Consider the following 18,889-nt stretch of genomic DNA (forward strand, 5'->3'; position numbering starts at 1 on the left):
CCTGAAAATGTTCAGACAAATACCCTTAATATCTTCAAATTTGTTTGACCACCACTTGTCACTCTCTGGTAATGAATAATTCATTTAATGTCATTATACCGTAGTGGTAATCATGCTACCTTCTCAACCGTGGTGCAGTAACGTACCAACATTGATTAACCCATGGCGCCTACATTGAGAGAGTAAGAATTATTGTATGATTTTTCAACATCAGGAATAACAAACACATAGTAAGTTGAGAAGATGGAGCTCAAGTTTATCCTTACGTTTGTCTTCATCACAAAAAGTGAAGGGATGCATGACATTGTTGATGGGATGCATGACTTACTCATGTTCATTCTACCTTATGACTTTCTTGCAAAAATTTCCTTCAGGCATATCAATCCTGCAAGGTATTTTTTTCTCCTACTTTCCGCCCGGCGTGTTGCCGGAGGGCGTGAAGAGTGGTGAAAGAGCCTTTGCTTTGCTATCCATTTCTTCTTCTACTTTCAAGGGTCCTGTACTTTCATTTTTCTAAGTAGTGTTAAGGCCAGACCACCTCGCTTGTACCATGGGTCTGTGTGGTCTTTGCATCTATGTAACTCTCTAATTAGAACCCAGTTTATGTAGATGGCAGGAGTTAACCGTACAACTCTGCCTCTTGATACCCAAATTATGTAGTGGGGAGGTAAAGGCTGCACCTTCTAAAGCCTATAGGTTTGGTAGAGGGTGAGTTGTTCCCTCGTATGGTTCCCTAACCATTGGGGTTGTTTTTAACACAGCGTAAGAACATATATGGAAAACCAAGAGTATGGGTAGAATTTCAGACCAAAACTTAAGCAGTTCTGTAGAGCTTTACATCTCTACTAATGAGTCAGACTCGTATGATTAAATGATTTGATCCTTTTTTTTTTTTACCTCGTTGTGATCTTAATGGCAGAATCTTGTCTTTATCATGGGTGTAGGTAGGTCGTTCCCTCTATGTATTTTTAGTCCAGAGTTCGAAGCATCGATACTTGAAGTTAAGGGAGAAATTATATATGTATATATATATATATATATATATATATATATATATATATATATATATATATATATATATATAATGTAACTCATGTACGTAAATCATATACATAAAAGATTCGTAAATCTCACACACACACACACACACACACATGTATATGAATCATATACGTAAGATACCTGGGATATCTTGCAAAATGCAATAGTTTCAACTGTACTGTAATGGTAATGAGGTTATTCGCAAGTTCATCCAAAGACGCAATAGCATCAACGCTTTCCTCCCCACCATCATACGAAACCCCAGTGGGTTATCGAAATCCTAATGACCCAGAGAGGGAGAGGTTCGTGTATAGGGTATCAGGTTCTGTTCAGCATATTTTGGTGTGTCGTGTGGTCACTGTGGTTATGCATCATAAACTTGTATTCACCAGAGCTCAAAATTTCTGCCATATTTCTACATCGAATGATGTCCCTGGCTCCTGAGATGATGACTAGGTTGAAGGGTAGATGGAAAAAAAAAATAGAGGTTGACTTTGATCATGGAGAGACCAGTGGTGGAATATTCGTGCGTGTGTGTGTGTTTAGGTAGGTTTGTCTGTGTCTGTGAAGCTGTTTTACTGCTGGTCTGTATGCGTTTTTTTTCTTATCATTTTTGTAATCATTTTTTGGTAATCTTTACGCAATTGTTCCTGTAACTGTACTTCAAGTTGTCGCTTGTGTGGTACTTCTTCATTTGCCCTTAACTGCATCTGTGCAACCACACCAGCTTGTCATCCGGACAGTGACTTCTATGCTACCAATCCCGACTGTTATAAACGTGGGTCTTTCTTTTGTGACCGTCCCTCTGTACTACATCCTTATCTCCCATCGTCAACCCAGTTCATAATGATCCAAGGCAGGAACTCCCAGCGGTGGTTGATCCGACTTTGTGTTCTCGTGCAGGTGTGTGTCTAAGCCGGCTTTTGACCTTCCTCCCAAGAACGTGTTGGATAACCATAACCCAGAGTACCAACGGTCCAGCTCCGCCCCCATCACCCATCTCTTGGGTGGCTCACCCGCGACACCAGCCCGAAGCAAATTACTTGTGGTAATAACACGCATTAGTGGTGATTAGGGCAGGTAATGTGATGTATATTGGCAATTGACGGCAGCACTGTTCGAGGATTTCCCCCTCTGGTCGTCCAAGTGGCTTCACACAAGCAATTTCATTGGTTAATGGAAGCACTGGTGAGATTTATAGTATTTGCTCCTAGTTGGGTATCGCGCCTGGCCAGACATGATAATACCAGAAGGGTTCGCGAGGGATATTAGCTTCTAAGTCTTAGGTTGAGAGAGGAGGAGTTTGTGTATTTGGCTCTGTTGAGTTTATTCGACCAACATGGAGGCAACGATTGTCATCACCACAGCACAGATAACGAGTAGTTCAAGACGACTCCCGCTAACTGAACTGAAAATAACTCCACATCGTTTTTGTGAAGAAACCCAGATTCATCGTAGCCTCGGCCAACTCCCCCGTAAACCTACAGACAGTCCTAAATCACCAGCTGTTGACAAGATGAAGAAGGTTTTAACTAGGATTTTGTTACAGGTAGTGTTACCACGACTACCACAACACAACAGACACGACCCTGGTTGTGTTACCACCGCCGCAACACAGTAGAAGACTCGTCCTCTCTGGCCTGTGACACAGATGTGGTAAAGGAGGAGGAGGTATTTTAAGAGGCCTCCCTCTGTCTTTGCAATGGCCGCGCAGTGAGACAGCACTCGTGTGGTTTCCAGGCTTCACTTCTATGGTCCAGGTAGCTGTCTCCTCTCTCTCCTTCACCCATACGTGGGCTTACAGTCCACCAGCATACAATCTCTCCATCTCGCATAAAACACTTGGCAATACGTAACTCACGAGCTAGCTCTGATTTTCGGCAAAATATCGTCTTATGTACTTGCAAGTACTCTCTCTCTCTCTCTCTCTCTCTCTCTCTCTCTCTCTCTCTCTCTCTCTCTCTCTCTCTCTCTCTTGTCCAGTATCTTGTTCGTAAGCGTGTCAGATTCGTAGTCACACAGGCACACACACTGCTTCATGTACACTCCGTCTTGGTTAATGTCTACACACACACACACACACACACACACACACACACAGACCTACACACACGCGTGCGCAGGTAGGTCACTGACCCGTCTACCGCCCCGCACGGTGTTACGTGACCCTATTGTTGATATTAACAATACTAGGGAGAAGTTAGGGAGAGCATATTGGCCCTTACAACCCTTGGTGATACTGCCAAGTTGTTTGTGAATATATATATATATATATATATATATATATATATATATATATGTGTGTGTGTGTGTGTGTACAGAAGGTCCGTGTATGCCTGTCTGACATCACTCACACTGATGGCTCTGGAAAATGCTATGAACCAAATCATCCACGGTGATGGTAATGTATCGGGTGACCCATTTGCATCCTAATTTCATTCTGGATGAACGTCATCGCATCGCACACAGATGATAGAGGTTGTGGGTTCGAATCCCGATGCTGGTGGTTGGTTGTCTGGTCAACTGCAACAGACAAAGTCGGGGTGCATGAACACCTCTTGTACATGTGAGGTAACTGTGTGTGGCTGGATTTGTGCACATGTGGGGTACGTGCACAACTGGACTGAGGTACGTGTACGACTGGACTTGTGTACGTGAGGTGGTGACTGCACGACTGGACTCGTCCACGTGTGGGGTAACTGTATGACTGGACTCGTCCATTTTTAGGGTGACTGTAGGATCCGTCCAGTCGTGATCCCAGAGACTGTAGCGTTCAGGACAAACTTTTTCTTGCCACCGATGGTAATTTTCACCTCTTTATTATCTCATCAGGATTTATATGTTGACATTTATGTCGAGCATATTTAATCGTAATTGCAAAGTGGATTTTAATCCTAATTACGTCTAGTGAAAGGATTAATATTCTTTCGTATCTGCCTTGTTATTGTTGATGAGCAGAGAGTCCAGTTGATTATCTTTTGCATTTTGCATTTAGTGAATAGCAGATGAAGGCTCCCTATATTTTTTTTGTTCGCTGGTGGCGAGAGAAGAGGGGAATGAAAAGTCACACTGGCTATTATCCTGGGGCTGTGGCCGCACTGCTCATGTGTTGCTCCACTCTACTGGCTGGTGGCTGCTGCTCCTTACCAGCCACCACGGAGCACACACACACACACACACACACACACACACACACACACACACACTGGTCCTTTAGCAAGCGTTTCCCCCATCACGCCCACGATACATCTAGACGACGGACCAATTACAACGAATTCGGCCAGTTCTGTCTCCTCCAAGACTCGCTTTTGTTTCTTTCAGGATCGTCTGTTATTCTCAAATTTTTTCTCCCATTCCCTCCCCCCGGGCGGAAACTCGACCCTGTGTTGCTGGGGTGGAGGGGCCCGAGTCCCACGTCTGGCCACATCCGCTGTAATGAAGCAATTGTTGCAGGAATTCAGCCCGCCAGGATTTACGAGGGTCGGCTTTTGGCTTTAATTAGTGCCTGTTGAATGCTGGATTGCATGTTTGGGCTAATAAGCCAAACTACGCTATTTATTTGTATTCGTTATCCTCACAGCTGTAAATATTATCCGCTTCCCGTGTTCTTTGCGTGCGTGCGTGTGTGTGGGTGTGTGTGTGTGGGTGGGTGTGTGTGGGTGCGTGCAGGTGTTTGTGTACGAGAGGTGTTTTAATGTGTGCGTGTGTGTGTGTGTGTGTGCGCGCGAGAAGACCTGTTTAGCATCGTGGTGAAACATAGGTTAAGAATCACATCAATTGCATCTCCTTGTGGGATACAGGCAGGCCACCACACCCGCACCTCCTCATCTAACAAAGAAAATGGGCACAAGTTTGTCGCTACTGAAGATTATAAGCCCTTGTTGCAAACCGCTACTCTAGTCCAATTAGGTGTGAGTTACCTGTGAAAATGAGGCACCTCACCTGGCTGTGGCCGGGTAGGAGTGGTACTGGGTACGAGCCTAGAGGAACGCCATCAAGCTTGCCTCAAACAACCTCCCGTGTCTAAAAAGTGTTCGAAAGTGGATGTGGCGCGCTGGCCACCATATCGCCAGCTGTTAAGTCACTCAGCATATATACTGGAGCACCTGACAGTCGCCAGTGTGTGGGTGTTCACGGAGCGTTTTGCACCTACCTGGGGGAGTCTCGACGAACAATGTCACATAGTGGAACATAGAGGAACACTCCGCTCTTTGTCGTGGCTCCGTGAGAGTTACTTAAGGATAATTTCGAGGCTACCTTCCACACACAGCTGCAGCAGTAAGAAGGTCGGGGACTTCAAGTGTCCCATAAAGTATCAGAAGTTTCCTTATATATTTCTATACTACTGTAGATTTTTTGGGTTATCCTTATTGCTCGGTTTGAAGCTAGAGAGACTGCTCCCCCACCTCTCCCCTTGAGAACCTTCTCCCTCACCTCTCTCCTGACGTTACGAAGCAATATTTTCAATGACGACCCTGGAAGACATGATTGACTTGTGTAGTCGTGTATAGTACCAACAGCAACAGCAGCAGCAATATGATCCTTCAGGAGTTTGAGATTCCTTGTCGTCGAGATAGGGAGAGAGAGAGAGAGAGTCGCAGCTTAGCTAGGTCGTGGACGTGGATAATCGCCAGTGAAGGTCTGCAGGCGAAGGGGGTGCCGGTCGAGCTCGGCCTCGCCTGGCGCGGTGAGGTGATCTGGCGAACCATCCGTACATCAGGTCCTCACGTGGTGTGTATGTGTGGTCTCTTGCGGGGATACTCGAGGTCAGTGAAATCGTGAATAGACCAGAGTCCTGGGATTACCTCTCTCTCTCTCTCTCTCTCTCTCTCTCTCTCTCTCTCTCTCTCTCTCTCTCTCTCTCACGGACTGATTCATACAAGATTTAATACATCCTGTGGTCAGCATTAGCTTGAAATTCTCGCGTGTTTTTGAAGACAACTCGACAACCACAGAAGATACTCAGAACTCAAGGTCACCCTCATTAAAGCAGCTACAGTCTCTCTCTCTCTCTCTCTCTCTCTCTCTCTCTCTCTCTCTCTCTCTCTCTCTCTCTCTCTCTCTCTCTCTCTCCCTCTCTCTCTGAAATTGTTGTTTACTTTCCAATTTGGGCAAAACTTTGTGAAGCTGATCTCAAATTGCTCGTTGTTCTTAACTACTGTGTAGCGGAAAATCTCTGTAATAGATCTGGTGACCAGTACTTCAGCTGACCCGTTTGGTGTTGATAGAGTTCTACAGAAGTCAAGCAGAATGCTAAGCACCCTCCAAATATCGTAGAAAACGTGCGAGATATTGAAATATTCTGTTCATTTGTAAGATATATATATATATATATATATATATATATATATATATATATATATATATATATATATATATATATATATATATATATCTTGCATGTAATGCCATTGGTAAAGGAACGTATTCATAAATGCGTTATGTCTTATTCACAGTGGATGGATGTATACTTGTGTATATCTTTTTGGGATTTGAATACTTGTGTGCTTGCATGCGCGTGCAAGCACGTGCTTCTTCCTCCTCTGTCTGTTAAAATCTAAATTTTTGTCTGATTTCTTTTTTCTTCATAGCCAATGACATCGATGCCATAATTGCACTTGAGTTTCCTGTATAACGTACAATTACCGTAACTCTGCGTTGTTACGCTGTGTTGATGGAGACACTAACTAGAAATTAGCATAGATGATATTGCTCCATGATCTTCAATATCCTTCAACGCGATCTTCACACACAACGTACAAAGGATTGTTGTTTGCATTTGCGGTCTGAGATACTTTGTCTACATGTGTGGCCTGAGGGTATGTTGTCTACATAGGTGGTCTGAGGGTATGTTGTTTACTACATGGTCTGAGGATGTACTGTCTACATACGTGGTCTAAGGATATGTTGTTTACACATATGGTGTGAAGATGTGTTGTCTACATATGTGGTCTAAGGATATGTTGCCGACATATGTGGCCTAAGGATACGTTGTCTACATATATTGTGATGACTCGTTGTCTACATATGAGGGTTTTAGGATATGTCATCCACACACGTGATATGCATGATCAAAATTTGGTCCTATTTTCTCGAGAATATATTATCCTCTTCCCCTCCTCACCAGGACGAATCTTGACCTCCCTCCCTCCACAAGTTCTCAGAACCACCATGCATCACATCACGAAAACTCGGGGAAAATCTTCGTACATACTTTTGGAAGAACCAAACTGCGCATTATTCTTAGACTTTTTTCGTCTTCTATCACTAGATTCCCCTGCCTTCTGGTAATGTGATTGTCTTGAAAAGTTTCCAAAGGAAGGTCTCTCTCTCTCTCTCTCTCTCTCTCTCTCTCTCTCTCTCTCTCTCTCTCTCTCTCTCTCTCCACACACACTCACCTTGCAGCAAATTCTTCGATTGTCTTTAAAGTTCTTCATCGCTACTATGAACCCTCCCCCCCCCTCTCCTCCCACCCGTTCGTGATTATCAGCAACTCGTTGGATCTATACCATAACCACACACCAATCATTTTGAACGTAATCACCGAAAGAAAGAAAGAAAAAAATCTCATTTTGATCATCACCTTCATCATCACCTTCCCTTTGTAATCATTACCATCATCACGTTGATCATCACCTTCATCATCACCTTCCCTTTGTAATCATTACCATCATCACGTTGATCATCACCTTCATCATCACCTTCCCTTTGTAATCATTACCATCATCACGGAACTGTGACGCAGGCGGTGTCGCCGCCGCCTGCGTCCGCTCACACCATCTTAATATTTTCCTGTTCGTCCTTGCTCCGCCGCCCTCTCCTGTCAGGCCCGTGTCGCCAAGGGTGACCCACACACCTGAGCGTCGCCTGTCTGACAGTTCATTTACCCTTCATGCAGCTCTGCCGAAGTGCGCGTGTATATTGGGCGCTCATGATACGTTGGGTGGGCGCTGCAAATTGATAGGGTTGTACATCTCGTGTGTAATAATGCTGACGTTACCCACTGACTTGTTGTTACAAATACGTGTGTTGTTTGGTGAGTACTTGTGTGGCTGGTGGTCGTGGGGGAGGGCTGATGGGGCTGATGGAGTACACAGATACACAAGACAGCCTGGCGAACGTGATCTTCATTGCTGATCACGTTTGTTATTTGATGGTTCTTTGGCTGGATAGGATCTACATGTAGTGCCTAGATGTCCTAATGTGAGGCCGGACGAGGGTTTGTATTGATGGTTGTTTTGAAAGTTTAGGTAAAATGATCATTTTAGGGACATGACGGGTAGGTCGCAGACGGGTGATGGTGGGGGAGGAGGAGGGAATCAGACGAGGAGACGTGTGGCCCAGGGAAGTACGAAGGGGAGGAGAGGGGGGGGAGGGGAAATAGGGGGTCTGTCGTGGCGGGAGAGAAATGGGTTGGAAAAGGGAAAGAGAAATTATTATTTACTCTCCTCAATTCCTTTGGTTTCATGTCATGTCTAAGGAGGCTGAACATGAAGCGCTTGTTTGTGTTTCAGTCTTGTAGAAATGGAGAAATGAATTACGAATTTTGAAATTGACATCCATACCAATTATGAGACAAAATCGTGTCCTTCTGCTTCGCTGTTTTCCTACCATCAATACCATCATGAAAATCATTTTTGTTTTATCTTATCATTTTTCTATATACATTATATTGACACACATGCTTGTGGCCTGGCGGTGCCAGAACGGCTCGTGAAGTGAGGGCGACCTCGTCTTAACTACACCCGACCACTACACCCTCAGTTCGTACTACTGACCTCCCCTCAACCTGACTGTTAAACGTAAGGTCGATGGCTGTCTTCCCATCCTCACGACACCCTCGATAACATTCATCTCTAGACCTATTCTCTGCATTGAGAGAGAGAGAGAGAGAGAGAGAGAGAGAGAGAGAGAGAGAGAGAGAGAGAGAGAGGCAGTTTTCGCCACATTCTTTTCTTCACTTCCTCCTTCACCAAACCCTCGACTGAAGTGGTCATTGATATAAACTTTATAGTTCAGGTAAGAGGCAATTTTCACTTATCTCTCCACGAAGTCTACATTTCTGTTACACCTTTACCTTCAGTACATCATCATTCTTACACTTCTCTCTACCCCAGGTAGACATAAAAGCTAATAAGAATTAAATATTCCCTTTTAACAGGAGACATGCTTCATAATTCCCCAAATCATCCATTATGTATGAGACAGATAGCTATATTTTTACTATATTTTGCTTTCTTTCTCTAAAGTTCATGAAGGAAAAAATGCTTTTGATTGCGTAGCAAGAGTTTGGTATAAGCTATTTGCCTTTGCATGTGAGGTTTGGGGTTGGCGTTGGCTGTTGAGAAAGTCTCTCGTGGTCTCCTCCTGGTAACCTTTGCTTCTTGATCAGCTCTTCGTCCGACCTTTTTGAAAGTGGAATTGAACTGCCCTCCGAGGAAAAGTTCATTTGCAAACGAGATTTATCGGAAAGGTCAGTGCATGATGAACACGAATTTTCAATGGAACACTTTGACGACTATATATATATATTATCCCTGGAGATAGGGGAGAAAGAATACTTCCCACGTATTCCCTGCGTGTCGTAGAAGGCGACTAAAAGGGAAGTGAGCTGGGGGCTGGAAATCTTCCCCTCTCGTTTTGTTTTCCTAAAGAAGGAACAGAAGAGGGGGCCAAGTGAGGATATTCCCTCAAAGGCTCAGTCCTCTGTTTTTAACGCTGCCTCGCTAATGCAGGAAATCGCGAACAGTATAAAAAAAAAAAAAAAAAAATATATATATATATATATATATATATATATATATATATATATATATATATATATATATATACATATATATATATATATATATATATATATATATATATATATATATATATATATATATACAATTTTGTTTAAGAATTTGATTTAAATGTATATTGTGTGAAGATACCGTATCTAATGCATCCCCTTAAAATACACACACACATACACACGAGAAGAAGATATTGATACCTTTATTGTTTTATTTAGTAACATGGATATTGAGAAATGAACCCCATAACCTCACAGAAGATCCTGTAAGGTAATAGTAAAATAATCACAAATCGCGCTGAAGTGTAGGATTTGCAAGAGAAGCAACAGTATGACAGTCAACAGTAGGAGCAACAGCAGGAATAACAACAGTGGGCCTAGTAGAAGAGATAACAGTAGGACTAGCAGTTCAGGGACGAGTAACAGGAGCTGTTAGGACGAGTATAAGCAACAACAGTAACGCCAACAGGAAGAGCAGCAGTTGGGGCCAACAGGAACAGCAATGAGGAGAGCAGCAGGAGCAACAGAAACACTGCCATCAACAGATGGAGCAACAGTTATAGGACTAACTGAAACGGCAGGAACAGTAGAAGTATTACGACTAGCAGAAGGAGCAGCAGAAACCTCGGCAGTAGTAGGACCAGCAGGTGGGTCTTCAGCAGTAAGAGCGGTAGGGGGCAGGAGTTGCCGCAGGAACAGCAGCAGTTGTCCAGGCAGATGTGCTTTAGAAGCAGCACCAAGAGGAGAAACACCAATGGATCAAGTAGTAACAGCAAAAGGGACAGTAAGAGCTATAGTGGCAGTTGGATCACGTAGATCTGCGAGCAAGCACTACAAGCACAGCGGCAGTAGCAGCAGTGAAAGCAATATCAGAAGGAAAGGGCGAGTGAGATAGCAACAGCAGATAGAAGTAACAATTAAATGAACAGCTTTTGAACACTGGTAGGAAAACATTAAGAGAAACAACGGTACCCGCCGGAGAAGCGGGAACAAAGGGAGATGAACAACGAACAACAGGCATAGCGGCAGCAGCAACAGAATAAGCAGGTACACGAACGGAGTCACAAATCTCGGAGAGGTAGCAGAGGAAATGGAAGCTGCGGGCCTCAAGCGGCAGAGCGTGCCACATTCAGCGTTAGAGCGAGATAGATCGAGAAGTCGGTTTTGTTAATGATTCTTGGAGAGAGAGAGAGAGAGAGAGAGAGAGAGAGAGAGAGAGAGAGAGAGAGCAGTTTTCCCGGACGGTAATGACGCCGGCCATAAAGATGACGAGAGCAGCGGCAGCTATTTAAGAGCTTAAGACCCATTATCATATTTCATGTCATCTGAATAATATCTGTTATAGCGCCCGGGGTACTGATTACTGGGGGCGCCTGAAGCCGCCGGAGATGGACGATGGCAGGGAGGAGGGAGAGAGTAATGAAGGTGTTGAGGGACAAGCTGTTAGGGACGTGTGGATGGGTGGGCGGGTGATGAGTGAGGGAGGGAGGGAGGCTGAAAAAGAAAAAGAGGTGCACTGAAGACGATGAGGAGGATGCAAAGAAATGCGAGTAAAAAAAAATTTTAAGAACTTGTTAAACGAGATGGTTCAACACTAAATGATTGCTTAAGAATAGTAAAGAAAAAAAAGAATAGATATTGTTAAAGTTCCATAACCAAGTATTTGTCAAGACGGATATTATCGAAGAGAAACTTTGGCCATCATAAAAGTAGCGGTGTGTTGCAAACTTTGTCAACTTTCAGCTTTACTGATGTCCACTCGTTTTTGTGTCTATAGTTTTGACGATTGATACTTCCTTCATGGTTTTGGAAATATCTTATTGACGACAACTTTTGTATGGAGCAAGTGGAACTGTTGGTTTGGCATTCATTTTCTTCTCTAAAGTGACTAGACGAAATAACACACACACACACACACACACACACACACACACACACACACACACACACACACGATGCAAGGTCAGCAGCTTGTTTTTTCTTCTATTTATAGTGCTGGATCTGACACTCGACCACATTAATCAGTGTGACCTTTCCTGCTAATTCTCTCTCTCTCTCTCTCTCTCTCTCTCTCTCTCTCTCTCTCTCTCTCTCTCTCTCTCTCTCTCTCTCTCTCTCTCTCTCTCTCTCTCTCTCCATCTCCCTCTTTTTACACTTGTAATATTGGTCAATATTTTTCTTTTCAGTAAAAAGTTGATTAGTTCTAGTGCATGCAGACTGTTCATTCTTTATGACGCAATCTAGACACACTTAACACTCGCTCTCCCAAATATTCCGTTCGTCAAAATATTATTTTCAATCTTGACACATACCTCGCACACTCGAGGCTCTATGCTAATGATGATAACACTCCCAGCTCCGGGTGGGTGGGAAGTTTTGTATACACCAGTCTCTCTCATTTAAGAGCTGAACTCAACACTTGTCTCCACTTCATTTGAGATAAGAAACTCTATCAATCTTGTTATAACAGATAAGACTTGATATCTCTATAAGTTGACGTCGTCACTTTTTGGATCCTGAAGACCCCGAGGTGTAATGTCAGGCCTTCGTCCACCTTCCCCCGAGCTCGCTCCCTCCCTCCCTCCCTTCACGATCTCACCTACTCTCTGAACTTCTGAGGTGTTGGTTGATACACGTAACCTGTGCGGTAGCGGGATGTATACGTGCTGAGGGCTGTTCAGGGTCGCCCTATATTACGCACCTTAACTTGCCAGCTGGTGGTGGTGGTTGTGGTGGCAGCCGCTAATATCGGCGATAATGAGGACAGCGCGACGAACTGGACACCCCTGGTGTTACCTCTTCACTGTGGTGGTTTAAGAAACGAGATAGACTTCAGAATGTGTCTTGATTATAGGAGATCTACTTATCACAACTAGTGATAAAATCTACATTTTTTTTTTCCTGCCTCCTGTGTATGTTTGACTTAGAGACATAGACTAACCATGACATCATCGTACGAAATACTTTCACAATAGTATCAAAAGATAAAGAGAACAGGTTCTTGAGGAATCTATCGTGTATCAGCAACGCTCTTGCGCTCCCTCGTTCTTGACTCCCCAGCATCCGTCCATCAGGCTGGTGAATGGCACGATGTAGTTAAGTAGCAATAAAAGCCACTATCTCAATTTCCTTAGGGTGTCATTTCGAGTTCCTCGGGCCCGGCAAGCTCTTAGTTGAGATGCGCTGCGCCGGCCGCTTCATCACTCTTTATTGAAGTCAAACAAGAGAAATAAAGTGATTTATTCTAGGCGTCGTTAACCAAGCGATTCTCTCTACCCTCCCACCCAACCATCCCAGCCACCCACTCACCCGAAGTGTTCGTCCCTTTAGGGAAAGCATCATCTTAATTTCCATTTACTTTAAATTTCCCTCTAAACTCATCCCGTGTTCTGTATTGTTCGAGAGACAGTGACCCTTGGAAATGAATGTGGCACTGGAAATGGATACACAATTATGAATACAATGGTTTAAATGTAAATCGTCATTGTACCTTTATAATCATAGATGGAATTTCATTTAACTTAATTAGATTTTACTTTACCGTGATATTAACCACTTAAAGTACGAGCGATACGACCCTTGGGTATGATGGTGTGGCCTTTGACCCATGGGTATTTGGTTGGACGGTCTCGTTCACGGTTCGCACCTTCGTTCTCAAAATGGTATTATCCTCTTGCTGAAGGTTCGAACCTTCTCTCTCATGGGCTTTGCTTTTGAGCTAAAGGTTCGAACCTCCGCTCTCATGGTCTTCACCGTCGTGGTAAAGGTTCGAACCGTCGTTATCAAGGTTCGTAACGTCGTGTGTAAGGTTCGATGCCTTCGGGGTTCAAGGATCGAACGCTTCGTTATCAAAGTTCGTAACGTCGTGCTGCAGGTACGTACCTTCTTCGGTCTCGAGGGTCGAACAGTCGAACTCAAGAGGACAAAGATTTAACTCTATATATCCATTCAGTATGTAGTTTGACGGTGTATCGTCGTTAATTAGTAGTTTCTCCCCCCCCCCCCCCCAAGTACGATCATTAGATACGCCCCACAGCAACATTATAACAGCAAGTGGGGGGGGGGGGGGGGGTCAGACCCCCTTGCAACAACAGCTCTCCGCTGCAATATATAATCACCATAAAGTGCATTTGAATTAGATGCATTTTTCAGTAGCCGATACGTAATTTATACTCATTAATTATTCCATTGACATTATAGGCTCATTGACTCAACAAACCCTTTTCATGTATTGATCCAAATTCCTTGCGTATCATTGGTCCATTTAGTTGCACGGAAAAGGGTCATATACGTGTATCACTCGGGGTCATACACAGACGCTCGTTATGGCCTCGTGAGTTTACCAAATGGGCACCATCTTAGCCATGATCAGTGGCCACCGAAGACAAGTTCGTCTCATAAGCGCAGTAAGTGCAACGAAGAAATGTGCAGCCATATGAAGGGGGTAACTGTATCCATAGAGAGGTCGGTAGTACCCACCCGCTAGACCATGACAATGGTTAACCACTTGATTACCACGGTATTACCCTTCTGTGTGAGTCGCCTAGCTGAAGGGATGAACCATCAGGTTTAAAGATCTGATCGTCTTGATACGTTGAATAAGTTTACATGTGGTGGTATGAATAGATAGGTATTCGAGATGTATTTCTCTAATAGATGTTGTTAGCTCTTTGTACGTAAGAATCTACTAATTGTGTATATATATATATATATATATATATATATATATATATATATATATATATATATATATATATATATCCCTGGGGATAGGGGAGAAAGAATACTTCCCACGTATTCCCTGCGTGTCGTAGAAGGCGACTAAAAGGGGAGGGAGCGGGGGGCTGGAAATCCTCCCCTCTCAATTTTTTTTAATTTTCCAAAAGAAGGAACAGAGAAGGGGGCCAGGTGAGGATATTCCCTCAGTGGCCCAGTTCTCTGTTCTTAACGCTACCTCGCTAACGCGGGAAATGGCGAATAGTTTAAAAAAAAAAAAAAAAGAATATATATATATATGAATATGTATTGTGTGTGTGTGTGGGTTTTAAGATACTTTCGTAGTATTGACAATGAACAGGTGTCTCCATCATAACATTATATAGATATATTTTCCGGCAATACACAACTTCCTTTATAGCATTTCATCAATTGCCACCAGAAACAGTCTGGCCAGCGTCGACTACACTTATTGTTAAAATTTGGCTCTGTAACAACCCATTTGTCATACAAGGCCAGCCACGGCATCCACAACCCGCTTTGGTATCATCCATCGTGTGACCCAACACCAGGAGAGCGCATTTCCGAACTCGCGTGTGGTGCAATCCTAGTATTTGCGCCAGCATTATTGGGGAAATTTGTGGGACGTGTGGTGATACATTGCAAATGACCAAAAAACAACAGGAAATAGTTGCAATATACTGCATATTACCGAGGCGTTTTAGTGTTTTTTTTTTTTGTTTTTTTTTTGTCTGTTTTCCCTAAAGGTATATAATCCATAGTGTCATTTGGAAAGCTTCACAAGCGCATCGGCTGTCAACTATCATAGTCGAGAGGAATCTTGGTTGATCGGTCGTCTGTCCTTCCTGATGGTGTGGGTGTGTGTGTCAGTTCTCCCCTGAAGCAGCCGAGGGGTTGGCTCATCAACAGGCAGATTCTCTTTACCGATATTTCTTTACTGTGTTTTTTTTTTAGTTGATATTTGGGATGAGGCAAACCCGCTCGTCACCTCCAGGTGTTGGACAAACGATTGCTTTCTTATGCTCTGCTTTTAAGCTTCGAGTTTCGTTTTGAAGCGAACCTTTACTCCAATATGATGTTTGGGTTCATGCTGGACGGGCTTCGCTATACAAGGATCTTTGGGCACAATTTGCAGTGCATTCCCAAGACGACTTTTTTTTTGCGGCACCTGCATCTTTTGGGGTTGCGCTACACGCAGAAGCAGGGTCGGGAAGGTTCTCCATGACTCGGTACTCCTGTCCATCCGGTGGCGATGATACAGCATCGTCGAAAGTGACTACTCGGTGTGAACACCCGCAGGCGGTGACCGAGGACATGATCTTAAAAGACTAGTGTATAACTCCCTCCCAGCACAGTGTAAATTATCACACACACAAACGCACCTGCTTCAGGCTGGGGTGTGTGTATTCATACATCGGAGCCCAGATGTGGTATAATATATATATATATATATATATATATATATATATATATATATATATATATATATATATATATACATATATATATATATATATATATATATATATATATATATACATATATATATATATATATATATATATATATATATATATATATATATATATATATATATATATATATACGTAGCAACACGAGTGTAAAACTCTCCCTGTAATACATGAATCGTAATCGCAAATAGAAATCACACACACACACACAATTATATATATATATATATATATATATATATATATATATATATATATATATATATATATATATATATATATAAGTTTTTCTTCTGCCTTGGCAAGGAATCGTCAGGAAAACCAAACAACGGCCTCATTTGCACACGTACACCCAAGCCATTACGTGCAATGCACTGAAACCAACACTTATCATCCGCCTGCTTGTGGTTACACCGCGAGTGAAAGGTCACCTTCGTTATATCATCCAAGTACAACCTCGTCGAAGAACTTGCTTCAGAGGAGTCCATCCTTTCCGTACCACTGATTGCAGCGCAGCGTTGGATTGGCTGGAGCTGTTATAGAAGGGGTCCTGTGGTTATATTATAACGAAAAATGATAGCATCATTGTGGTTGTCCTTTTTATGAGCGTAGATAGATACGTTCATATCCATACGGGCCTATGTATGTTTGCTTGTGTTTTGGGATTTACTGTGTATTTTGGCCCCCGTCTACATGCAATAAGTATATAATATATATATATATATATATATATATATATATATATATATATATATATATATATATATGTGTGTATATATATGTATATAATATATATATATATATATATATATATATATATATATATATATATATATATATATATATATAATGCAAACACTAGAAACGTTTTTTTATCCATATGGATCTTTTAGTTACGAGGCTTCGCTCCATGCGGTAGCAGAGTATTATGGACTCCTTTGGGATCGAGAAGCTCCTTAACGAGGGTTTGATCCTGCTCTTGTACTGCCGATGATACAGCCTTAATCGAGTCTATGAAAAAACACACACTTATACTCGCTAGATGTCAAGGCAGATGGGTGCCTGCCTGCACAGGGCCTTCACGTGATGTGCTCCCTTCGCTCCCACCTCAAGTCGTTCAGTCACCTATTAAACTACAAGTCTCATGGATGTTGAGGAGTAGATTAATCTCTTATCTATTATACTCTCAAGTCTTTAGCTCATTAACCTATTACTTAGATGATCATCGGATGATCATTCACTTATTGATTGGATGATATTGTCAAGAAATACCTACAAAATACCCATTTTCTAACCGGAAGGTATATTTATCACTTGATGTGGTATGACCTATTTACATACATTCACTGGATGCCCATATCTTGAACTTTTTGCCTCATTCAACTTCAGTTTTTTTTTTACTGATGTATGTCATCCTGTTGATACCATTACATTTAACCATATTTTGCATATGAAATCTTTATGGACCATCAGGTTTCCTATTCTCTGTCCTTTCCACGGACTCCACATTCCCTGTCCCCTAACTCAGTCAGTTCATACACTGATTGTACTTCTTTACATCTTTTCCATCAAGTTTCTTACTTAATTTCGTGTCATGACCCTCGTGCCCTCTATCCCTGCGTCTTTTGAAGAATCATTTACTGTCTCCATCATGAAATTTCCACGTTTTTTTTTCAAAACATAAAAGGTTGTAATCAATTTACGCCATTTCTCTCCACCTTGTGAGGCAAATCTAAAGACTTCAGCCTTTCTCTGTAACTTTGCACTCTTGATATTGATACCATCTTTGTAGCCCTTCTTTAAACCTCCTCTATGACTAATTTGTGTTTCTTTACGTCCAGTGATCAACTTGAGGAACTTGCTTTGCTTTTTAGCTTTATGTAGGATGTGCGTGAATATGTGAATGCGTGTTACCGGACTCCACCTGTAATTGGTTACACCGGGAGTGGAAAGTCACCTTCGGCGAGGTTTTATTATCGTCAGTGGACGATAAGGTGTACAGGCTTTTGGATAAACTTCGCACTCCATTGGAGTCCATCATTCCCAGATTGTATACAGTTCGTTGTGGTTTCTCGCTTCTGTAGAAGGGGCGCATCCAATGGTTGGGAGGGAGGCGAGACAGGAGGCATTGTCCTCTTCCCTTGGACTGTACAATCAAATTCATAATAATATCATAATAAATTTTTGCAATTTATTCTAACCCCTTTTATAATCACTCGAAAGGAAAAGTAAATATATATGTACATTCGAAGGTTTCAGTCATTTACACAGGTGACAAACGGAACATCCTTTATCACCTTCCCAAAACAATGATGGAAGTTTAGGATTCATAAACTTTACTTGCAAAAGCATATTGGTATGTTTCATACGAATGAAACTCCCTTGATTATTACTATCACATGTTTTATGTTATCAAATGTCATAAATATATTTTCATTCAGGTCAGGGGTTTCATGATAAGCTATTGCACAACAGATGAATTAAGTTTTATGTGACTAATATTAGTGATTGAATTCAACATCCAGATAACTCGTAAGCTATAAGTTCTCTCAAGTTACAATGTTCTTTTCATCTTTTCATCGTCGTATTTGTGAGTTTGTAATTCGCTCACTCACACTTAACCAGATCCTACATACGTGCCTCTCTCGTGACTTAATCAGTGATGTAAATGAATCTTTTTTCTTTCCTTGGAAGGTCGTGTTCATTTGATTGCTCGTTAGCAAGTGCATCCAATGAATTAACACACTGGCATCCTGAGAATCAATAAGGATTAGGTAATTAGAGGGAGAAGTATTGAAATTCTGTGAGAGAAGGGGTTTTACTCGCACTTGTCGTCGTATGA

Source organism: Panulirus ornatus, chromosome 12, assembly GCF_036320965.1.
Source record: "Panulirus ornatus isolate Po-2019 chromosome 12, ASM3632096v1, whole genome shotgun sequence".
Lineage (NCBI taxonomy): Eukaryota > Metazoa > Arthropoda > Malacostraca > Decapoda > Palinuridae > Panulirus > Panulirus ornatus.